Below are 25,814 nucleotides of genomic sequence, written 5' to 3'. Positions count from 1 at the left end.
TAAATTTGCTGTCGAGCTGCGTCATAGAACAAGCAGTCGTATTATAACCACCTTATAACATTACTATTAAAAAAAAAATAATTGTGCAGAAAAATAAGGCAGTGTCTTTGGTTCATTGATTATTCAGGAATCTGATGGTAGCAGGGAAGAAGCTGTCCATGTGCCGTTGAGTGCTCACCTTTAGGCTCCTGCACCTCCTTCTCGATGGTAGCCCAGTGAAGAGGGCATGGCCTGGGTGTTGGGGGTCTTTGAGGATAGAGGCTGCTTTTTTGAGACACTGCCTTATGTAGATGTCCTTGATGGAATGAAATCTGGTGTCTGTGATGTTGCAGGCCGAGTTAACAATCCTCTGAGAGTTGGCACCTCCATATCAGACAGTGATGCAACCAGCCAGAATGTTCTCCTTGGTAGGCCTGTAGAAGTTTACGGGAGTCTTGACCCTCTCCACTACTGAGCCCTCGATAAGGACTGGGTTGTGTACTCCTGACTTTCTCCTGAAATCCACAGTCATCTCTTTGGTTTTGTTAATATTGAGTGCAAGATTGTTATTACATTATTCAACGGGTTGATCTATCTCCCTCCTGAATGCTTCCTCATTGCTATTTGTGATTCTGCCCACAAATGTGGTGGTCATAAGCAAACTTGTAGATAGCATTAGAATTGGGCCTGGCCACACAATCGCAATTGTATAATGAGAAGAGAAGTGGGCTAAGCACGCATCCTTGGGGTGCGCCTGAGTTGATAATCAGTAAGGAGGAGATGTCGTTTCCAATTCATACTGACTGCGGTCTTCTGATGAGAAAGACAAGGATCCAGTTGCAGAGTTGGGGTACAGAGGCCTAGAATTTGTAGCTTCTTGACCAGCCCTGAGGGAAGGTTGAGCTAGAGTCGATGAAGAGCAGTTGTTTGTATGAGTTGCTGTTTTCGAGTTAACACCAGAGCTGAGTGGAGAGCCAGCGATATTGCATCTGCTGTGGAGCCATTGTGCCATTAAGCGAATTTTGGTGGATCCAGGTCTTTGCTTAGGTACGTGTTAATTCTGGCCATGACCAGTCTCTCAAAGCATTTCATCATTTTTAGTATAATTCCTCAATTAGTATTCCTCTGCAGCTGTGACTTGAATGACATAGTTGTCGAGGCATCTTTTGTATAAGGTAAACACCTTCACTCGGCAAACTTGTGCAGAACAGAGAATGATACAGCTGTGGAGAAGATAGTTTGTCCTTCCATTGCCAAGCATTCTGAACAGCTGTCCAATTAACCCCCAACCTCCTGCTCTTTCCCCAGTGCTCTATCATGTTTCAGGAACATAATCCTGTTACAATTAATCATATTGAAAATTGTGAGAGAAAAATGCAACTTCAATTTTTTTTTCACAATTAGGTGATAAATCTCATTCATTCTACCCATCATTATTCAATATCTATAGTGCCCTGCCAGGCAGGTTATTGGGATCCAAATAATAATTAGGAAGATTACATCAACTCATTTACAAATATTTTAAAAAGAAGCTTTGCATTTGTGTACCCGAGGGGAGGATTTTGACTTTGGTTGATATAAAATAGGGGAGAGTGAGATCAAAGTCTAGCTACAGTTACGAGATGTTAATATTATCACAGGCTACTGGACCAGGACTATTGGTCTGGCGATTTGAGTTTGAATCTCTCTATGTTGGAGGCTGGCCTGCCTCCAACTTGGTAAGTCCTAACTGTAAGATTCCCCAATAAAGGCTGAGCTGACCTAGTCTCTGCCTTTCATACCAGCCTTGGACTGGGCCAGCAGCATGTGTTTTAGGTTATTAAAGCCTTTAATCACTAGCTTTGAATCTGTTTGTTGTTATTGATCGTGCTACACTCTTCAATATTTTTTTTAATTTCCCAATTAAATAAATTTGTTCTAAATAAAACTATCATCAGTAATATTAAAACCAACACCATAAAACTACTGATAGTCTTAAAAATCTATCTGTCTTAGGGAATCAGAATCAGAATTTATTGTCATGTACATGTCATGAAATTCATTGTTTTGTGGCAATGTCACAGTGCAAACATTTATATAAACCATCTTACAAAATAAATAAAATATAGTGCACAAAAATTTCAAAGTAAGGAAGGCAGTGTCTATGGTTCACTGTTTGTTCAGGAATCTGATGGCAGAGGGAAATAAACTGTCCTTGTGCTGATGGGTCATAATCTCCAGGCTCCTGTACCTTTTCCTGATGCTATCAGACTGAAGAGGGCATACCCTGCATGGTGGAGCCCTTGAGGATAGAAGCTGCTTTTTTTAAGACACCACCTCTTGTAGATGCCCTTGATGGAGAAAAGACTGGTGCATGTGATGTTGTAGGCCCTCTGGTGTTTATTTTTGTCCTGAGATTTAGAACCTCTGTACCAGACAATGATGCATCTGACCAGAATGTTCTCCAAGGTCCACCTGTCGAAGTTTTTGAAAGTCTTCAGTAACATACCAAATCTCCTCAAATTCCTCACAAAGTATAGCCATTGGTGAGCCTTCTTCATGATTGCAGGACAGATCCTCGGAGATGATGAGACATATGAATTTGATGTTCTTGACCCTCTACACTGGTGAGCCTGTCATATCTGTCAATAATATCTGTCATCCATATCCCTGATGTGACTTCATAACATAATAGACTTATCTGTCTATTCCATTCACGGGCAATTAGAAATAGAACAAATTCTAAAAATGCGGTTTCTGGATGTTTTACTTTTCAGGTGGGCTGTTGACATCAGTTAACTTGGGTTTCAAATTATACCCACTTCAAATCCAAAACCCAGCACATCTCCTTTTTCTGCTTATGCTTTAAGTTGGAGATGTTTATTTCATTGAAGCTTTCATTGTCAAATAGGCACCATCAGAAACATCTTCTTGTCTTGCACATTCCATGCCTTGGTATGCCTTTAGACCAGTGGTTTTCAAACTTTATCTTTCCAATCACATATCACTTGAAGCAATCCCTTACTCTTCACAGAGCATCTATGGTATAGGGATTACTTCAGATGGTAAGTGAGTGGAAAGAAAAAGTTTGAAAACTACTGCTTTAAACAAAGCACATGGTGTCAATTCTTTTTAGACATACAACCCGGTAACAGCGCATTTCGGCCCACCTGCCCATGCCACCTAATTACACCTGATTAACCTACAGTCTCAGTACATTTTGAACGATGGGAGGGAAACAACGCCCCCGGGGAAAACTCACGCAGGGAAGAATGTACACACAGCATGGGATTTGAACCCTGGTCCCGAGTGCCGTAGCAGCGTTTCGTTAGCCACCACGTTAAATGTACTCCTCTTACTCTAACCATGCCACCTTTTGCTAACCGTGCAGCTAACCATGTCATGTATACTCATGGCCAGATTGGAAACAGTGGGCTGAATGGTTTCTTCCTGTATCATAACATTTCTAATTATTTAATTACAACTCTCCAAGATAATTGTTCCATACTTTGCCTATTTCCTATAAAATGAGAATAATTAAGAAAAACTCACAAATGCCAATGCTCATTTAATACTTAGTTTGCAATGGTATCTTAGATTTTGATATCTTTTTTTGTTATTTTTAATTGATTACAAATGTTGCCTCCTGGATATGTGCTTTCCATTTGGACAAGAGGATGCAGAAGATGTTTTTTGTTCGTCCAATGATTTCACCTCTTTTTCTCTGAAAATAAACACTTGCAAGTTCAATGACTACTAAACAAGACTGGAAGTCCCCAAAAAATCAAATGAACAATTCAAGGATAAAAGATTTTTCCAACACTGTGCCTCACCTTCACATCATCCTTCGGATGTCTTTGCACATTATTTTGAGTTACCCCTAATGCAATACTTAATTTAATGAACATGGTACAGCACGGTTAGTGTCGCAGTTAATGCAACATTGTTACAGCGCCAGCGACCTGGAGCGAGGTTCGAATCCGGAACTGTCTGTAAGGAGTCTCTACATTCTCCCTTTGTGTGTGAGTTTCCTCTGTGTTCAAATTGTACCAAAGATTGGGTAATTGGGTAATTGGTAATTGGGTATAATAGGCTGGCACGGGTTAGTGGGCCGGAATGGCCTGTTACTGTGTTCTATGTCTAAAAAAAATTATATTAAAGCTTGAACTGTTACTTTTTTCCATGAAATATTCATTAAGTTATTCAAGAAGAATCTTGATGTAGTAAGTTATTCCTTCGTATCATGTGTTCTGCACTGAATTGCTAATGGGATATTAATCAACACAATCTGACTAATGAATCATCTAATGAATGCAAATTAAGGTGATTTAGGATATACCACCAAACCTTTACACTGAAACAGGCTGACTGTGGATTCATCAGAACAGGAGTGTCTGCTCACAGCAGTTACCTAACAATTGTTAGTTGGGAACAAATTGACAGGCAGCATTTTTGAATATTCTTCTGGGTGGAATTTGTTCTATTTGGATAGCTTTTTAAAAAATACCTTAGAAAGACTTTATAATCAAGAAAATAAGCTTCGAAATGCTGTTGATGGTTAAAACAGGCTGAAGACGAGACTCTTGTATTTGCATTTGCAGCCATCCTCAGCTTGTTTTAAAATGAATGAAAGGTCGCAACTTCCTCTTAAGCCCCCCCCCCCCCCCCCCCCACTATCACAGACAACTTTCGGCCAATTTGATTCATTCCATGTGATATCAAGGAATAGCTGAGAGCACTGATGCAGCAAAGGCTGTGGTGACAGAACACACTCCAGGTGTGTTTTAGCAATTATATATGGCTGACAATATGTAAAGGTGTCCAGGTATGTTTCTTTTGCAAATACAGGGCATATCCAATATCAGAAAAGCAATCAATCAATGGACATGGGGATGTTCACTGGACTGTACACTCCAGTGCTCCCATAGGCTCTGCAGCCCCACGGACTCCTATTCAATCTATCAGCAATCTAAGCTCCAGATCCAAACCTTTGACATGATTAAGAAGTCATGGCCATATGTTCATCGCTATTTTTCCAGACAATGAATATCTTCAACAAGAGAGAGTTCAAATACTTGCAATTAATAGTCAATGGCATTAATGTCAGTGAGTTCTCTGACCAGAACTTCCAGGAAGACTTTCAGAGCTCTAATCTCAGGATTATTACCAGCGTCGTGTCCCAGTGAGTCAAGAAATAGGAAGAGAGGAATGGTTCAGTGCATGGCTAAAGAGGAAGAGCTTCCTATTTCTGAATAATTGAGCTGTATATTCCAGGGAAGGTGGGACCTCTCCAATCACACAATGGTAGAGGAAGCCTGCAGGAAGACAGCCAGAGCTCAAAGTTGGTGGATGTCTCAGGCAATTGAGGATCGACCTCCAGCTTTTCTGACTTCAGGATCTGCTCCATTGTCAAAGAAATTAAGTGAATAAAACTGATGCACCATCAATTACTCGAAAGACTGTAGTTGAGAAACCAATAGGCTTTTATTCACTTAAGAACAAAAGCACATCCATACTGTTCAACTGTCCTGTACTGAGGAGAGAACTGTGGAATAGTCACCTTTATACAGGGTCCTGTGGGGAGGGGGAGTCATGGGTACAGTCAGCCAATAAGTGTGCCTGGCCAGACAATTATATTCAATAGTGGTTTACCACATTCACCTCTTGTTTTTTTTTTAAGAGTCCTGCAGGACAAAGTGGAACTTCTAAAATTACAACTCAAAAGTCACAAATTCCGTGTTTCAGGTGATCTGGTCATTTGCTGCGACCATCGTAGTACCGATTGTGTCTGTGGTGCAGCGGCGGGGTCTTGGACAGTCTTGGGTGTCTATACGTACTCAATAGTATTGTGCTGATGGATAGGCACCAATGAGTCCAATGCATCCTCCCTCTGGACAGAGGCAAGGTACCAGGGATCATGTGCGTTCAACTGAGAGGGGGGTGTGGGGTGATCCACAGTGGTCTCTGGGGCCCCTGAGGAAGCCAAGTCCCTGAGAGAGACGGTGTCTTCATGTCCATCCAGGTATGCCACATAGGCATACCAGGGGATCAGATATGGCCCCTCACATGCTTCCTGAGTGGGATGGGCCCTGGAAAGCGTCAGTCATGCCAGTAGTGTGGTCCCTGTCACAAATTTCCTTGGAAAGGAAAGCATGCGTTTGTGCGGTGTGGCATTTGTGGCTGTACATAACAGGGACCTGATGGAGTAGAGTGCCTCTGGAAGGACTTCTCACCAGCGGCAGACTGAGAGGCATTTAGACCACAAGGCTAGGAGTACTGCCTTCCAAACCGCAGCATTCCCCCTCGCCCCGGGGGTTGTAACATTGCTTGTGGCAATGCCTCTGGCCAACGGGTTCTGGTACAGCTCATCTCTCATAAAAGGTGGCCCCCCGGTCACTATGGATATAACTGGGGAAGCCATATGGAGTGAAGAGGCTGCGTAGAGCCTTGATGACTGTGGCAGTGGTCATGTCCGAGTAGCGGATGCCAAATGGAAAATGGGAGTATTCATCAATGATGTTAAGAAAACACACATTGTGGTCAGTGGAGGGCAGGGGTCCTTTAAAATCAACACTGATCGCTCAAAGGGTTGGGTGGCTTTAATTAATTGTGCCTTGTCTGTTCAGTAGAAGTGCGACTTGCATTCAGCGCAGGCCTGGAAGTTCTTTGCCATGGACCTAATCTCATCAATGGAATACAGCAGGTTGTGTGCTTTGACAAAATGAGCAACCTGGCAACTTCAGGTGACAGAGATCTTTAACATAGAAACATAGAAGATAGGAGCAGGAGTAGGTCATTCGACCATTTGAGCCTGCTCCGCCATTCAACGAGATCATGGCTGATCTTAAAGTTCAGTACCCCGTCCCCGCCTTCTCTCTGTAACCTTTAATACCCTTATACTGAAGAAATATATTTAAATCCCTCTTAAATATATTTAATGAACCTGCCTCTACTGCCCTCTGTGGCAATGAATTCCACAGATTCACCACCCTCTGGGTAAAGAAATTCCTCCTCATCTCGGTCCTAAATGGTTTGCCTATTATCCTCAAACCATGGCCCCTGGTTCTGGACTCCCCCACCATTGGAAACATCCCATCTGCATCCACTCTGTCCAGTCCTGCCAGAATTTTATATGTCTCCATGAGATCCCCTCTCGATCTTCTAAACTCCAGCGAGTACAATCCCAATTTGCGCAATCTTTCCTCATAAGTCATTCCTGCCATTCCAGGTATCAGCCTGGTGAATCGCCTCTGCACTCCCTCCATTGCAAGAACATCCTTCCTTAGATAAGGTGACCAAAACTGCACACAATACTCTAGGTGGGGTCTCACCAAGGCCCTGTACAGCTGCAGTAAGGTATCCTTGTTCCTATACTCAAACCCTCTTGATATGAAAGCCAACATACCATTTGTCTTTTTAACCGCCTGCTGTACCTGCATGCTCGCCTTCAGAGACTGGTGTACAAGTACCCCTAGGTCTCTCTGCACTTCCCCATCTCTTAATCTATTGCCATTCAAATAGTAATCTGCCCTCCGGTTTGTATTACCGAAGTGGATAACCTCACATTTATCCACATTGTAGTGCATTTGCCATGTATCTGCCCAGTCCCTCAATTTATCCAAATCACACTGGAGCTTCCTGACCCCCTCTTCCATGCGCACAACCCCTCCTAGCTTAGTGTCATCTGCAAATTTGGAGATATTACATCCAATCCCCTCATCCAGATCATTAATGTAAATTGTGAACAGCTGGGGTCCCAGTACAGATCCCTGTGGCACCCCACTGGTCACCGCCTTGGTTGCTGGCACAGGTCCTGTGGGACAGGGTGTCTGGTGGCTCATTAAGTTTCTGCGGCTGGTACAAGATATCGTAATTGTAGGTGAACAGTTCAGTCCACCACCTCAATATTTTGTCATTTTTGATTTTACCCCACTGCTGATTGTAAAACATGTAAGCAACTGCGTGTTGATCAATCAGCAGGGAGAATCTCTTAATGGTCATTTGTGACACCAAAGGGAACCCGCAGGAAATAATAAAGACAACCAGCCGATTCGAGCACCATATGTTGGCAGTCCTCTGGGCAGATAGGGAGCTGGTGGTATGCCGATTTCAGGCCAATGGTCAAAATACCCGATACTGGACAATTTGGTTAACCATGTCAGTGATGCATGGAAGGGGCTATGCATCCCATTGCATGTATTTGTTGATGGTCTGACTGTAGTCAATGACTATCCCATTCTTTTCTCCGTTCTGTACTACCACTATCTGCACTTTCCAAGGGCTGGTGCTGGCTTCAATAATCCCTTCCTTGAGTAAGTGCTGTACCTCTGCCCGGATGAAGGCCCTGTCCCTGGCACTGTACTGCCTACTTTTAGTGGCGACGGGTTTACAATCAGGAGTAAGAATAATTATGGTGGTGGGGGGGTAGTGATTTGAAGTGACGAGAGACCACAGATCCTGTGTTGTGAGCAGCTGGATTGTTGACCATGTACGATAGAGTGTTGCAGAGGGTGGGTGGCACATAGTGGATGGTTCGAAAATTCCTCCCTAATACACAGTGAGGGGTGGACGAGGCCCATTGAACTCCATCATCACGTTTCTAAAGTGACACTGAATATCAAATCCCGATAGTACATCAGCACAGAGGTGTGACATTACCATAGGTCTTTATATTCAGTACCCCGCACCATTAAAGCCACTACACAAAAGCCCCAAATGTCTGCTGTATGCAACTTGGATGCCAAGGAGACATTCTGGTTCACCAGCAATACTATAAGGGAAAGGCGCCACTTTGTGTCTAGGTGTATGAAACTCTCCGTGCTCCCACTATCGAATAAACAACTCATCACATGGCCATTTACCTGAATATCCATCATCGACCTGGCGAGTTGATGTTAGCTGACCTGGTCCAAAGTGACTGGTCACTGCACATCACTGTTGTGGAAGTCCTTGGTGTCCAAGACAGTGCCTCTCCAAGGTTTGCACATGGCACAGCTGGATCCTGAAGATGACACCTAAGACGGCGGTCTCCATGGCCTCCACATGCCGCTACTGGGTCCCAATGATGGTGCCCAAGATGGTGGCCACTATGGATCACATATGGCACTGCTGGTCCCTGGTGATAATGGTGTCTTGGATGGCAACCCCCTCGATCCACACATGGCGCTGCTAGGAAGAGGTTTCGACTTACTCACTTTGGAATAGTGGACCCTCTTCCTGCAGCTAGAGTGAGTTGAATCCTTTACTGGGCAACGTTTCATCTGATATTTGCCCAGGCTGCAGAAGTAGCACTTTGGGTGCTCCTGTAGCACTGCGACTATGGTCTGGTCAACAGTGGAAATGGACAAAAGCGATGGGAAGTGGTCACGGTACACTGCTGCTGTGGTCAAATTGTTAGTGGAGCAAAGAGGAGGCAGACCATACCAAGATGGTGGCACCAGGGGTAACCACGAGGTGGCCGCATTGTGGGTTGAGTAGACCTCCATGTTTTGGAGAGCCATCTCCAGCATACCTTCCAACTTGACTGCTCTCCACAGACTAAGATTCCCTTGCTGTAAGAGTCTCTGTCAGATATAGTTCAATCTGATCACCGCAACATAGGCATTCCGGATCAGGTCCGTACTCCACATTGGACATGGCCTTTCATTCACAGACCCTGCCAAGTGCTCACTGGGTCGTTGTTTGTCGGTGTTACAAGATCAAACCAGCAACCACAAAGAAGTCATATCACACAGGGGTAAAGATGAACAATTACTTTGTTAACAAAAATGCACTTTCAAACTTTAATTCAAACCCCCCCCCCCTGCCCTTTATAACAATGCCCACAGGTTACTATGCAAATTTCTATAACAGTGTAAAACTAATAAATCCCCAGCCTAAATATAACATATGTAATTAAAGTAAGTTATATTTCCAATTCTTCTTTGGCTTGGCTTCGTGGACGAAGATTTATGGAGGGGGTAAAAGTCCAAGTCAGCTGCAGGCTCGTTTATGGCTGACAAGTCCGATGCGGGACAGGCAGACACAGTTGCAGCAGTTGCAGGGGAAAATTGGTGGGTTGGGGTTGGGTGTTGGGTTTTTTCTCCTTTGTCTTTTGTCAGTGAGGTGGGCTCTGCGGTCTTCTTCAAAGGAGGTTGCAGCCCACCGAAATGTGAGGCGCCAAGATGCATGGTTGGAGGCGATATCAGCCCACTGGCGGTGGTCAATGTGCACCTCTGTCTCGGTGGCCAGTGGTGAGCTCTCCATATAACACGATCTTGGGAAGGCGATGGTCCTCCATTCTGGAGATGTGACCCACCCAGTGCAGTTGGGTCTTCAGCAGGGTGGATTCGATGCTTGCGGATTCTGCCAGCTCGAGTACTTCAATGTTGGTGATGAAGTCATTCCAATGAATGTTGAGGATGGAGCGGAGACAGCGCTGATGGAAGTGTTCTAGGAGCCGTAGGTGATGCCGATAGAGGACCCATGATTCAGAGTCGAACAGGAGCCCACAGAAAACTTAGACACAAGACAAACACAAAACTCACAAAACTTCGATCTCAACCGAAGCAAAGAATATAAACAAAATTCAGTTTATTTGGTAAATTGAAGCCAAAAGATCTTTGAGAGAGTGAGAGCATAAAATTCGAAGTTGTCTTCTTGTGTTACTTGCAGAGAGAGGAACAATGGGCTTAGTCCGGATCCTTGTGGCTTCCTTCGGAATGTTCATCCCTTTTAAAATGCCCAACATTCGAACATGTCTTCCAGATAATGACTCTGCTTGTACCTCCTCGCACTCCACAGCACCACCCAGTGGTGGTTTGTCGTCCAAGTCCAGAAATTTTCAGATCATTTTCTGCACATGCTCAGTCCATCTCCCACTCTCTCAGCAGTCCACCTTCACCTTGGTTCTCTCAAGCAAACTGTCACTATTTAACATAAAATCACACAACACATAGGTCAATAAACAACACAGAACTCTATAACAGTGGGTCACTAGAAAATGTTTGGCATAGATGACATTAATCTTGTGCAAGTTCTGTCCTTTGGCTTCCTGGTACAATGTAGAGTCCCTGATCAGGAGTGCAGCACTTGTAGCTTGTCGGTTTCCAATTGCACAATGGTAGAGGGAGTGTAGCCAGAGCTCAAAGTTGATAGATGCCTCATGCGATTGAGGATCGATCTCCAGCTTTTCCGGCTTCATGATATGCTCCATTGTAAAATAAATGTGATTAAAATTGATGCACCATCAATTACTCAAAAGACTGAGGTTGAGAAACCATTAGGGTTTTATTCACTGAAGAACAAAGCACATTCATACTGTTTGACTGTCCTGCACTGAGAAGAGGACAGTGGAACACTCACCTTTACACAGGGGCTTGTGGGGAAGGGGGGGAGGGTCACAGGTGTGCCTGGCCAGACAATTATATGCAACAATGGTTTACCACAGATGGGTTGCAAGTTAGTCTAGGAAGAAGGACAGGAAGGTTCAGGTAAATAAACACTGTGAGACTGAAGGGCTGAAGTGTGTTTATTTTAATGCAAGGCAAAATCTCATTTGGAGTCTGCTCTTGCCCCACAACTACTAACCACTCATCCTCCAGTGACATAACATGAAATGCTTGAGATTTAGTTTCAAGCAGGGGCCATCTAAGACTTTACATCCATTCCAGAATCTGCCCATTTGTTACATTTACAAGGTAGAAGCCGATTCCAGCCAAAAAAATCTGTGCTGCCCAACTACATCCCAATAACCGAGGATGGGAGGAAACTGGAGCACTTGGAGAAAACCCATGCAGGCCACAGGAAGAAAGTTCAAACTCCTTACACACAGTGCTGGATTTGAACCTGGGTCACTGGAACTGAATTAGTATTGAACCAAACCAAGCTAACCAGGATGCACCTTTCAGCTTAGCTTCCTGGTTGGCAGGGCAGTGCCAATGGTATTGTCAAAGCAAACACAGAAGTTGCGATCTGACTGATTAATCAAAAGCACAGCATTGTTTACTAATAAAAATATATCAGAGAGCTTTGGTTTTCATAGAGTTTTCCTGCACAATGTATTTATGTATTTCTGAATGACCCCCAGCCATAAGGTCATGAAAGGCAATAAATAAATCAATGGGTCAGAATCAAGGTTAAAGAATATGATTCCCAACTCTGTGTTAATCCCTGAAGTTCTTATTTTATAAATAATTATGACATCAGATCAAGCCTCAGAAAAAGTCTACAGAGAGTTTAACTACTCGCATAGAGAGCTTCACAAGAATGTCCAGTGGGAGAAATTGACCTCTGGCCACTCTTGCTAGATGGAGGCAAAAGTACTGGCCAGCAGTTTGTTACTCACTGTGTATATTTGGATTCCTTCTAAAAAACAGAATGGCTAATTCTCTTGTTAAACAAGAAAGTCTGCAGGCGCTGGGGTAGTCCTACAATGTACAGAAGTACAGGAGAAACTTAGAACGTCATGCAGAATCTAGGGTCATTGAAGGGTCAACAACATTTTGTGCCTGAGCTCTTTATCAAGGAGTGGGCATAGACTGACAGGTGCTTGAGGAGTTGGGTGGTAAGGTAAGATGAAGAGGAAGGAAGGGGCAGGAAGAGGAGCTCTAGGTTAACATGTAAGAGATTATAGGGAGGAGGTTTGAGGGGGAAAAATGTTGAGAAGTAAAGTGGGGGGTGGAAGCTGATTCTCTTGTGCCTATTTTGTATGTTAAGGACCCCTGGAGGAGGACAGTTTGAAAGAATGTGTGGAGACACCAGGGAGATGACAGTTTTGCTGTGAGAGTACAGAGGCACCTAGAGGGTAAACAATTGTTCTGAGGAGTGATATAGCCATGCTGAAGGTGGCAAAGCAATTTCCCAGCTCTACTGACCCATGTTCAATCCTGATGTCTGGAGCTGCCTGCATGGAGTCTCCCATGATGCTTCAGTTTCCTCTCACATCCCAAAGACATGCTGGTAGATTAATTGGCCTCCGTAAGAAAATGCAAAGTGTCGATGGATGATGGGGAATTGGGGGGGCGGGGGGGGGAATGGATGGGAATGTGAGAGATAATAGACCACAAGAAAGTAAGAGGAGACAATGAGACTTGAACTGAAACATGGAATGGGCTTGATGGGCCAAATGGCCTCCTTTAACATCATGAGAAAAAGAACAAGAAAATAAAAACATAATATGCGAACACGGGGAGAAGGAAAACCAGTTCAATACCTTGCACAGTGGTTAGTCAATGGGGGAGTGTGTGTGAGAGGCCTCACAGTGGGAGTGGGAGGCATCTGACAGAGGGAATGGGACATCAGCCCCACATAGTGGTAGTGAGGCCAGTCTGACACAGGGTGTGGGACATCAGTCCAATAATAGGAGTGGGAAGGTCAGTCAGACAGAGGGACTGGGAGGTCAGTCCCACACTGGGCATGGAGAAGTTAATCAGACAGAGGGAGTGGGAAGGTCAGTCTGACACAGGGAGATGGAGGCCAGTCTGACAGAGGGAGAGGGAAGTCAGTTTAACAGTGGGAAAGTAGAGGACAGTCGTAAGGAGGTCAGACAGTGGAGGTGGGGAGGGATGGTGACACTGGGGGTGGGGTGGCAATCCAACAGTTGGGGTGTGACGCCCGACAGTGGGGATTAGGAGGGCTGTCAGGCCTGTGTCATAGCACTATATAACCACCACTGTCAATCAAATCTAATCCCATATTCGTTCTCTTGAAATTATTCCCTAAATTCGAATTGTGCACAAATATTAGAATACTTCCCCAATTGGAACTTATACAGGGAACTTTTGGTTGTAGATAGAAACTTTGCACCTCTCTTTTTCAGGAAATTATTTAGCAATTCCTTCAAGTTACTTGATATTACAAAACAATGAAATTTCTTTTGGAATAACTCTCATGTCATATTTTTCAGTAGGTTTAGACATGGCTGCATTTTAAAACCTTCCACCATTTGCCTTTGTTTGATTATTGCAAACCTTGACTCGAAGAGCAAATTTGCTTGATCTTAAAAGGTTATTGTTGGGATGAATGCACTCCTCTGTTAGTCAAATTGAGTAATGATTAGTTATTAATTAACAATCAGGTACAGGATAATGACAAAAAGATTGTCGCCTCTCACAAGTCAAATTGATATCGTCCAGGAATTCTGCACAAATGGTCTGCAGAAGATTTTAATTAGTTTTAATGACTTTCTGCTGCTGTGACAAGTACTTTACCTAAAGCAATATCAAAAACACATTCGGAGCTGAGTGGCTTCATCGTCTTCCATCTGCTTGTCATTTTTGCTGATAATTTCTATCACATGCAATCTGGGATTGATTAGTCTCTGGTGTCTACCATTTGGTACTATTTTTGAAAAATTGTGCCCAGATGAAAAAGGATGCAAGCATTAAAAAAATAGATGAGGCTGCTTGGTGTCGACTGTGGTATTGGGTGGCCCCTTCCCCCCCCCCCCATAAATAAAGTGTCAAGCAATTTCAGTGCTACCAGTTATTGTGTTGGGAATCTCCAATTGCTGCACAAGACATGTTGAGGGAATTCTGAGATGATTGCCAATAATGAGGTAAGCCATTGAATTCCTCTGGATTTTAAAGTGCAGATGAGAATGGAAGGGAAAAGTGATGATGTAAGGTGGCTGATGTAGCCTAAATGGGGGAAGTAAAAGTTTTGGTGGTGGTTATTGAAGTAAATATTTCATTTCCTTGTTAGTTTTTAATCCCCAGTTCGTTCCATTTCATAGAAATAATTTCTCTTATTCTCTTCCTTGAAGATTGTTTGAATGTTTCCCACCCTAATCATACTGATTTCCACCCCACCCAAAACTCTAAAGTGGATTTTTTTTTTAAAATTAGTTAATTTCCAAATGCACTGAGATAAAGTGGGGGGACAGGGAAAAACAAATTAACCCATTCTTCAGTTCAAGTAGTGCAGCAATGAAGATGAAGTGCAGAGTATAGTTTTGTAGAAAGAAATAGTGTCAGGTTCATGCTGAGGTTGGGTTTGTAAGATCAAGCAGTATCTCTCATTCATATGAAATCTGTTCAAGAGTTTGATAACAGCAGGAATGAAGCTATCCTTCCATCTAGTGGTGTGAGTTTTAGTAAAGCTCTGTTAAGATTTTTTTTTAATAGTCCATGAGGGATATTAACAATTATCTGATTATTTAATAATAATGTTATTGAAATTATGGATTTATTAATGACTTAATGGTTTAAGTACTGGTTTATAAGTTGTTGACATTGAGTGGAAATTTTAGCTTGATTTACTGAACTTTGATCAACTCATTCCAAAAGTTAGTGGCATTATAAGTTTTGTTCTATCTGCTTCTGGCCTCACCTGAAATTCATGAATGTTTGGGTGCAGGGATGCTGTCAAAGTATTTCCCTAACCAAATCTTAAAAGCCAGACTTGTAGGTCTCTCCATGAACAAAACCTATTGGATTGCAACTTAATCATTTGATGTCAGAGCACAATTAGCCAGGTTGAAATGAAATGGAATGTGCTGGTTAAGCAGCTAAAAGGCCAGGACTGATGATTTGTGAATATGTAAACTCTGAAAACAGCTGTTAATGTTTCAGATGGGTTATTTAATGTATCTACAAAGTGAAGGTACAGTGACTGAAACTATTGGATTGTTTAAAACTCATCTTGGCAATGCAAGCTATTGTCATCACCTAGGCTGGTTGCATGTCAAGATATTAATTATTATGGTGGATTGTTAATTCCTATAACTTTTTAACTACAGGAACTTTAATCAAGGCATGTATGGAGTATTGGGTGCTGTTCTATAGAAATGATGTAGATGGTTTGGAAAGGGTACTGTATTGCTGAGTGGAGTGTATTGGGTAATATGGTTGGACAAACTTGGGCTCCGTTCCCAAGAGCTGGATGATGGATTCAGGCATAAAGCATTGACTGTCTTTTGCTTCCTCTGGATGCTGTGTGAATTGTTGTGCTTCTCCAGCACTTTTATATACTTAACTAGACCTCAGCAACTGCAGATTTTCTGGTTTAGCTTGCAATGTTCCCTTGATGTGACATTGAACAGAATTCCTGTTGAATCCAAATATATTACCTTTCAGATATCAGCGGGAGATCACATAATGCATTTCCTTTTGAAAATAAAACCTGTTGCAATATCTCTACTGTGATATTGTAAGCTACTGTATAAATCTTCGTCCGCGAAGCCAAGTCAAAGAAAAAAGAATGTATAGGTGAGTGCACGTTTTAGAATGCAACCATCATGTGAATGACATGACATTGACCAGTTGTTATTGCTTGGACTGATTTTTTTTCAATAATAAATTTTGTTCAGTTAAAATTTGTGGTGAAGAGATTTTGCATATTCCTTTATGGGGAAAGGTTAATTTTGTTAAACATATGAGTAACATTGGCTGGTTACACCATTTCATTGGAAAAATGGTGCTGAACTCGTTGAATGCAAAAAAAAACCTTGACGTTCACTTCGGGTTGTGTCCTTTGCCCCAACCAGCCTCCATGGTTGCATTAACATTGTTCTTCAATTACTCGATAGGGAATCAAAAATTAATGGTGACAGTGAAAATAATGGATTTTTTTAATCTAAAGATTTTGTAGGGTGATTTTTTTTTTAAAGCTCCTGGAAACATAGAACACTACAGTAGAGTAAAGGGTCCTTTGGCCCATCTAATCTGTGCTGAGCTATTTATTCTGCCTGTTCCCAATGACTTGCACCTGGACCATAGCCCTCCACACCCTTCCCATTGATGTATCCTAACAATTTTTTTAAATGTCAAAACTCAGCCCACATTCGCCACTTCACCTGAGTTTATTCTACTCTCACCACTCTCTGTGAGAAGCATTTCCCTTAAATGATCCCTTTGAACATTTCATCTTTCACCCTTAGTCCGTCCTCTAGTTCATGACTCACTAAGCCTCAGTGGAAAAATCCTGCTTATATTTACTCTCTCTATATCCTTCATAATTCTGTATACCTCTATCAAATATACCCTTCAGAGAATAAAGTCTAAACCTTTTTAACCTTTCCCTGTAGCTCTGAATTAGCTGAGATAATCAAAGGGAAATTAGTGATGATGTCTGATTTAAATGAACAAACCTGACATGCATCCCTGTTTCACACTTGGCCGTTAACTACCCAATAAGCTGGTCACGGACTTCTGGAAGAAGAGTGGCGCTCAGTCCCTAATCTACATCAGTGCAGACCTGGAGATGGTAAAGGGGCTTAATTTCCTGGCAGTAAATGTTATTGGTCTATCAATGGCCAAAAAGGTGCCCTCTGCTTCCTCAGAGGGCTGAAGGAATGTGGAATGCCAGTTGCATCTTTTAACTCTCTCAGCTATGTTATTGGAAGTATCCTGTCAGGGTGCGGCACTGGATCTGTTCTGCCCAAGGCTGCAAAACTGAAGAGGGTTGTGAATGGGGATGAGTCCATCACTTGACTATTCCCTCTCTTGACTCTATCTACATTCCTGACTGCTTTGAAAAATAGCCATCATATTAAGACTCATCAAATGCTGGCTGCACTCTCTCAACCCCATTTCCTGTTAGGATGTTAATTCATGATTGCGCACCATTAAATTCAAAGGCTGTTTCCTTCCTGTCATTGTTAAACTTATGAATGATCCTGGCACTGGAAAAATGATTGCCTTTTGTTATGTTAATCTGCACTTGTGCCCTGTCTACTTTCAGTATTATGTGTGTGTGTGTGTGTGTGTGATGTCTAACCCGATTGCTTACAAAGCAATTTTTTTATCTCTGCACCTTCCTACCTGTGACCATCATCTTTGGTTTGAAACTTGACGTTGAATTATGTCCAACTCTACCAAGTTGTAAGGATAGGAAGGAGACGTGACAGATGAACATTGGTGGGGGAAAAAAAACTTGCCCATGTCTCATGCTGCTCCAATTTATTGAGATCTTAACTCCATTAAATGAATCATTAATCATTCAGAACACCAAAATTGACTTAACCAAAGTCACAATTGCTAAACTGATACAGAGTGATGTTATTCTGCAACATCTGGAGTATTTAATTTCATTAACCACACCATCTTTTTTAATAGTTCTCCTCTATTGCTTCATGCTTTGGCTCAGATTGAAGATATAAATCTGTCTGCTCCGGAGAAGGTCTTGAATAATGTGACCAGAATAAGCACGATGGCGCAGATTAGGCATCTGTCTCCACTGACCGCATGCCTGCAAAATGGGAAAAAAAAACCTTGTGTGTGTCCCTCAATTCCGAAGCAAGCTGTCACATTGTGGGAGGCAGAACAAACTCCTCCCATAGCTGTCAAAATGATAATTTGACAATTGGTTAAGCTGTACCCTTTCTTCACTGGCTGTCAAATTGTTTCTGAACATCACTGACATATCCCATGACCATTGCACCATATTTAAATTAAATTTTCCATAAAAATGATTAAATTGGTCAGAACTGCTCAAAATTAAATGAATCTAACCTGTCCCTAAAATTCACCTAGTCCAACTGCTGTTAGCTTTAATCACCCTGTTAAAGGAGCTGACAGTGGTTTATTTTAAATGCCTCGACTGCAGGGATCTAGCCACAAGGGGTTGCAGACCCCAGGATAGCAGAGGACTGGTGCAGGACACCAGAAAACGGGGAGACCACCCACTGTTTGAGAAAGAGAAGTGGAGGAGATGACCCCTGTGGGGTGGTGACCTTGGTGGTGAACCAGTGAGGGCCTCTGAGGCTGACGAACACACAGACAGCGGGCTGTTGGTGAGATCAGGCGAGGAACCCACGCAGGCTGCAGGCTGCGGGCTGCTGACAACTGCGGTCAAGGGTACGGATTGCCGGAGACTGGCTTGACTGGCTGAAGCGGCACCAGGTATTGGAACTGGGATGTGAGAGAGTACTGCAAGCTTCTTGATTGTGTCGGAGATGTGCATCTGGAGCCTGGGTTGCTGATGTTTTGGACAGAAGGCTATGTGGCTGTGGAGGCTGCGAGAGTGCTAGAGGCAAAGTTATGGGCATTCAGTGACCTGTGGAGGGGTGTTGAGGGAGAGGGATGGGTGGGGGGAACTCTCTTTTGCTTCTCTTTGGCTGTAAAGGGTGTTTGGCAAATTTTGCTGATAGCAAATCTTTGTCTGCCTTACGATAGACCAAAGGAAATTTTATGTAATATCACATTTTGTTTTATTACATAATAAGGTCATCTTCAAGCAAATGAGGAGATGTGATATTCATTCCTCATTTAAATGATCGCAATTTTTGGGTAGATTGCCCTGTCAAAATGTTCGGAGTTTCTACAACATTGTTGCTTCACTCTGCCGAACTACTTCAGATCATGCTCTTGGTGGATGGGAATAGTTTGGTTGTCGGCAAGATGTAGATTTCAGGATTTGTGCAGAAGTCTCTAATAATGAACTTGTGCAGTCGATACCCGCATGATATATATAATTGTTGTGAATAACTTTGGATGCCTGTAAGATTTGTGCTTGTAGCTTAAATATTCTGTTAATTTGTGAGATAATGAGCCATGTATCTAAGCTTTCCAAGAATTACATTTTTTTTAATCGTATGTTGGTTTCATACCTGAAGATCAGAATGAGGAAAATGTCAAATGATGGATGAAAATTCAAGTCTACCAAAAATTGCATTATAAAATAAATCATTGATTTTAAAATACTCAATAGAAGGGTTCAAAATTTTACAAACTTCATAAGAAATGAAGTGGGGAGAAATGAAATACTACTCTGAACCACTAGAGGGCCTTATAAAGATAGTTTTATGACTAATATACCTTCTTCTTCTTTGGCTTGGCTTCGCGGATGAAGATTTATGGAGGGGGTAAATGTCCTCGTCAGCTGCAGGCTCGTTTGTGGCTGATGAGTCCTCTGTTTCCAGTTTACCAGAGTGCTCGCCTCCCTGCCAGAACAGTCTGACCTCTGTTACATAACTGACTCAGATGAGATTTTGGACTCCAGATGCCAGGAAGGGTCTTGAGCTGACAGTGCTGGGGTCCAAATCATTAGATCCCTCAAGGTTCCCATGCAGGTTGATAGGAGAGTTAAAAAGGTCTTTGGGATACTGGGCTTCATTAGTTGTGAAATTGAGTTCAAGAGTCAAGATGTCATTTTGCAACTCTGCCAATCAGGGCTGAGATACACTTAGAATATTAGTGTTCAGTTCCGGTCACCTCATTGCAGGAAGGATGTGGAGGCTATGGAGAGGCTGCAGAGGAGATTTACCAGGATGTTGCCTGGATTGGAAATGTCTTGCGAGCCAAAGTTAGCAGAGCTAGGGGTTTTCTCTTTGGAGTGAAAAAGAACAAGAGGTGAATTGATGGAAGTCTAAAAGATTATGAGAGGCATAGATAAGGCAGACCTTATTCCTAGGGTGGGAGTAGCAAACACCAGAGGGCATCCTCACAAAGTGAAGGGAGGCCTCAGTGGTAAGTCTTCAAGAGTTTTAGGTGCCTGGAATGCCTTGCCAGGGGTGGTGGTGGAGGAGGCTGGAACAATAGGAACATTAAAGAGACCCTTGGGCATGTGGATGAAATAAATAAAATCGAGGGTTATGAGATAGGAAAGGTTTAGTTTTTGTAGGTATATATAGGCCTGTGCAACATTGTGGGCTGAAGGGCCTGGACTGTGCTGTAATGTATGTCTTCAGTAATCTGACTCTGCTTCAGGCAATATTACGGTCACTGACACTTTCTGCGGAATATGCTTTTATTTAAAAAAAAATATATACTGTGATGAGAATAGTTATGCACGTTTTTGACAAATGTGAAGTATTGGCTGTGCATGGTTGCATACTGATGGGCCATTATGACAAATGGGTAACCAGGGATGAGATTCCAGTCACTTTCATTTAAGTACATGTCACAGCCATGCAAACTCATTGAACTGCTCGTGCATTTTCCTATCCACAGACACATCTTGTTCTTGATTGATTGTTCGCGTTACAGGATTGGGTCACAAATTTCTGTAACTTCAGTCATTGAAATGAAGAATGGCATTTCCACTGACAGATGCACTGATTCTCCTCTGGATGTAAAATCAAGAAACATGTTAGACATTTTTGTGGTCAGATATCCCAGATTTAAGTTTACTATTTGCATACCTATCATGCGTCCTTCTATCATTTGCTTGGGACAGTATTTACAGTCGTGAAGTTTGTTGCAAGGTTTAAAGCAAGAGCAGGTCTTGAAATGTACGAGAGCAGAGCTTCGTAAACATGTTTATTTTAGTGCTGAAGCAATCAAAATAATAAATATATCCACAACTTCTTCCACATAGTAATTGTACATTACAGATACATGTATGAATATGTATGTAATATGTGCTTGGCCCACATCTCTCTAACCTTTTCCTCATAATATATCTGTTGAAATACTTTTAAATATAATTTTATCCAGCTCTACTATTTTCTGGTAGTTCACTTCAAATACTCTCCACTGTTTGTACAGGGAAAACATTGTCCCTTAGGAATTTTTTAAAATCTTTTCTCTCTCTTCTTGAAGCTATGCCCTCTAGTTTTGTTCTTTCCTATCCTGAGGGAAAAGATAGACTATTCATATTGTCTATGCCCCTCATGATATTTTTTTTTCAATGTCTCGATAAGATTACTCCTATGCTCCAGAAAAGTCATCCAAGCCTGTACAGCTTCCTTTTATCTCAAGCCCTTCAGGCTGAACAACCTCATGAATCCTTTTTGTACCCTTTCCAGTGTAATTACATTAATTCCATGGAGCTGCACACAGTATTCCAAATATGGCCTTGTCTACATCTAGCCTTGTGTTTCTGTTCGGTTTGCTGGTAAAAATTTGTTGTCTTGTAGTCTGCTCAGTGAACACTATTTCTCCCCATGGACCCGACCAAACAGTTTCGTAATTTTAAAGATGCTTGTGCTTCCTGGATGAAGAAATGGAGTAACTAGCCCATGGAAACAAACGATCAGCAAAAAGTGTGCTTTTACTTTTTTTATCATTAAAGACAGAAAATCTAAATTGATGCTGCCACTACAAGCCTTGCTTACTTTATCAATGGTCCATACTGGGTCTTCGTAGTTCTGATATCCTGCACATTTTTCTATAATTCTCTCTTGCATGCGTATCTACTCTTCCTTCTCAACCTTTCTGCAATTGGCACACACTAGGCGTCATCTACAGCTTCCAGTTAACTTCCAGCACATCTTTGGTTTCCTCCCATATTGAAGCCCAATTAGATATGGGGCTGTGATTAATCTGTATCATGCTGTTAGTCTTTCACTGTGCTTCATCCGCTCTACTGACATTGGACGTGTATTATCTCTACCACTAAAGACACTCCCCTTGGCTTATAACTGTTTACGCACCCATTTTCATTCATTATTGTACTACTGAGTTTCTACCAATAAAAGCCATGATTCCTGGTTAACTACACAGCCTTCAATTTCTTCATTAACTGGCACTTCAGGGGCGAACACTTTTAACTTAATGGACAGAAAACCAAGATGGTGAGGGAACTAGTTGATGTGGTTATATTTACATCTTTGGGATTTTTTTTTCTCTTGAAGTCTCATAGGAAATTGGTCAACAAAGTTAAAATGTGAAGAATTGGGGATAGTATCCAAAAATGCTGGAGTAACTCAGCAGGTCATGGATGGCAATGGCTAGATGATGTTTTGGGCCTGAGCCCTTCAGGTGTGCAGCAAATTGGGCAGATGCTTGAATAAGAGGGGGAGGAGCCCAGGTTGGTAGGTAATAGAAGGATGCAAGTGGAAGAGGGAAGAGAAGAGCAGAGGTAATGCAGGAGGGGCAGAGGGATAAGAGATTCTCTCTGATAGAAGGGGCTCTGAATGTTTGAATGATGTTTGGAACATCACAAGCAATTATGTGGCTCATAATCAAAGCAAGGGTATGATGGCATTGGAGAGTCCAGAGGAGAAAAAAAAGAAAAATTGAAGAAACCATGGTTGAATGCTGGAGCAACTCAGCTGGTCAAACAGTGCACTTTATGCCTCAAAGATGAAGATGCATAGCCTATATTTTGGGCTTGAGCCCTTCATCAAGCTATGAAACAATAGCAGCATGCCATTGAACAAAATGGCAGGGAGTGAGAGACAAGGGGAGGAGCATGGTCCCAAAGGCTGAATGAAATGGGTGGATAAGGTAGTGAGAGTGTGCCAGCAAGCAGAGGAGGAGGGATGGTTCTGTGAATGGGGAGGGAAGGGAATGGGGAAGTGGGAGGAAAGAAGACAATGAGGGAGGGAGAGGGCAGGGTAGGAAAAACTGGAGAAGTTGATGTTAATGCCATCTGGCTGGATTGTGCCCAAACTGAAAAATCAAGTGTTCATCCAATTTGTGGGTGGTCTTGTGTGGGATAGTACATGAGGCCCTCTCACAGATACAGTTTCCTTCTCTTGAAAGGTCTGTTTGGGACTCTAAATTGTGGTGAGAGGAGTTGGGGTACTTCCTGTGGCCACAGTGGAAAGTTTTTAGGGGGATGATTCATTGGGAGGGATAAGTGAACAAGGGAGTCACAAAGGGAAAGGTCTCTATGGAGGGCAGAGAGGGGAAGATGTGTCTAGTGGTAGAATCATGTTATAAGTGGTAGAAATTAGAGAGGATAATCTGTTGGATGTGGAACCTGGTGGGATAGTTAGTAAGGAAAAGGGGAATCCTGTGTTTGCAACATCTCTGGGGGGCCAGGGTAGATGAGTTGGAAATGGAGGCAATGCTGGTAAGGGCTGAGTTGATGGTGGTGGAGGAGAAGCCACATCTGTGGAAGGATGTAATCATTTCAGATGATCTGGACTGGAAGGCTTCATCTTGGGAACAGATGTAGCAGAGACAAATTGTGAGAAGGGAATAGAATCTTTGCAGGACCCTGGGTGTGAAGAAGTGTAGTCAAGGTAGTTAAGGAAGTTAGTAGGTTTGTAAAATATGTCTCCTGAGATGGCGACAGAGAGATCAAGAAAGGGAAGAGTGTTCCCGGAGATGGACCAAGTGAATTTGAGATCAGGGTGGAAGTTGGCAGTGAAGTGAATGAAGTTGACAAATTCATCAGAGGTGTGTGAGGCAGCCCCAATGTAGTCCTCAATTTTGTGGAGGAGGCATTGAGGTGCCTTGCCTATGTTGGAAAGATCCCAGGGATGAGACGGTTAATATTTGAGTCTTTGATCGCTCTGGGTCTGTATTCATTAGGTTTTGAAGGATGAGGGTGATCTCATCTAAACCTTTTGAATATCAAAAGGGCTCAGTATAGTGGACATGGAGAAGATATTTCCAGTAGTTGGAGAGTCTAGGGCCAGAGGAAATAGCCTCGTAATAAAAATGTTACTTTTAATTGGAGGTTTCTTAGCTAGAGGATGATAAATCAGTGGAATTTGTTGCCCCAGACTGCTGCGGAGGCTATGCCACTGAGTATATAAAAGAAGCGCTTGATTGGTAAGGGGATACGGCATACACTTAGTCGACCATTCTAAACTACACGTAGTTCCATTGTAGAGAGAGTGGAGAGCACCAAGCTCCTTGGTGTGCATATAAGTGATGATCTCTGCTGGACCCACAACACCTCATTAGTCAAGAATGTACAGCAGCTCCTGCTCCTTCTAAAGAAGTTGAGGAGGGCAAGGCCACTGGCCCCCATCTTGACAATTTTTTCAGGACCACATTTGAGAATATCCTGATTGTAATAATGTGTGGTGTAGAAGATGCAAAGAATCAGTCAGCAAGTCTATAAAGAAAATCATTAAAACAGCCGAGAAGATTGCTGGGGGTCTCGCTTTCCTTGATAGACAACATTTATTAGCAGATCCTTTCCATCTAGCATGTGGTATCTTTGACCCACTATCATCAAAATCAGGACCTGCCAGGCTGCAGAATTGCTGCAATTGCAGGCTGCAAAACTGATGATCTGTGTTCTGTAACTGTGAAAGTCATCCCAAATATTTATTTCTTTGTTATTTTTTTATTTTTATGTACTGTGCTTTTGTGTATACACCATGGTCTGGAGAGATGTCGTTTCATCGGGTTATATATGTAGAATCAAATGATAATAAACTTGACCTTGGTGTTAAATGCATGAGTTGTGATTTCAATGTGGAGCACACTTGACGAGCTGAATGGCCTAGTTCTCCAAAGTGTTCTGGTCTAATGGATGTTTATCTTCATGCTCCTCTATCTCCTTCCTAATGGCTATTAGAGGAAACCTTGTTAATCTGTTTGCAGAACAATCCTTCTCACCGTACTAGATATAGTAAGGTTAGTTTTAAAACAAAGGAAAAATATGTGATACTCCGAACCACGCTTGTAGTCTGCCAACATGTGTTTGGACCAAAAATATTCACCATCTTTGATTTGGCTATAACTGCCTGATATCATGTTCACTGAGATGAAACTGATTCAGAGGTTATGATGAGGGTGTATCGAAGTTTCAAGAAGGTGCAGACGGGCTCATTAATGGGTAGCAACACAGCAGATGGAGCAGGGGGTGAGTTAAAATGTTAGATTACCCACTTTAGTAAAAATTAGTCTTTTAGCAAAAGAACATTATGCAGAAATGAATAATATATCAATCTTTTATTGCAAGGGACTCTTAGAGATTTTCCTGCTCTTTTTATAAACTTAAATATTTATTTATGCTGGTCATTGTCAAATCTTGCATTGCAGGTTTGCCAAGAAATAAATACATGCAAATTTGATACATTTTTGTTTCACCTCATTGAAGTATACTACTTGCACAACTGATTATTACTTGTTATGAAATTCAAATGTTACAGATTTTAATTAGGCAGAACTATTAATCCTGTGACAGGTCTGTAACATTTAAGTTGTTGCAGATGCAATATTGGCAATATACTGTCATATTGCTTTCTGCCACCATTTTGATGTAAAATCTTGCACTATTTAAAATCACAAACACCTGCTCAAATA

The 25,814-nt window shown here is 42.3% G+C and overlaps 1 protein-coding gene across 3 annotated transcripts in view; it reads left to right on the top strand.

Moving 5' to 3' along the window:
- The window catches only part of LOC138764513 (teneurin-3), a 4,541,667-nt gene that overhangs the window by 459,059 nt on the left and 4,056,794 nt on the right, over positions 1-25,814 (top strand). For 2 of the 3 annotated variants that reach the window (XM_069940580.1, XM_069940589.1), the window contains exon 3: positions 16,014-16,145. The exons of the other annotated variant lie outside the window; for it this stretch is intronic. The gene's annotated coding sequence lies outside the window, so the exon portion shown is untranslated. The remainder of the gene's footprint in view (positions 1-16,013; positions 16,146-25,814) is intronic. 3 annotated transcript variants of the gene reach the window in all.

This window comes from Narcine bancroftii, chromosome 1, assembly GCF_036971445.1.
Source record: "Narcine bancroftii isolate sNarBan1 chromosome 1, sNarBan1.hap1, whole genome shotgun sequence".
Lineage (NCBI taxonomy): Eukaryota > Metazoa > Chordata > Chondrichthyes > Torpediniformes > Narcinidae > Narcine > Narcine bancroftii.
Note: the sequence above shows the minus strand (reverse complement) of the source record. Positions and strands in the feature narration are given on the sequence as shown.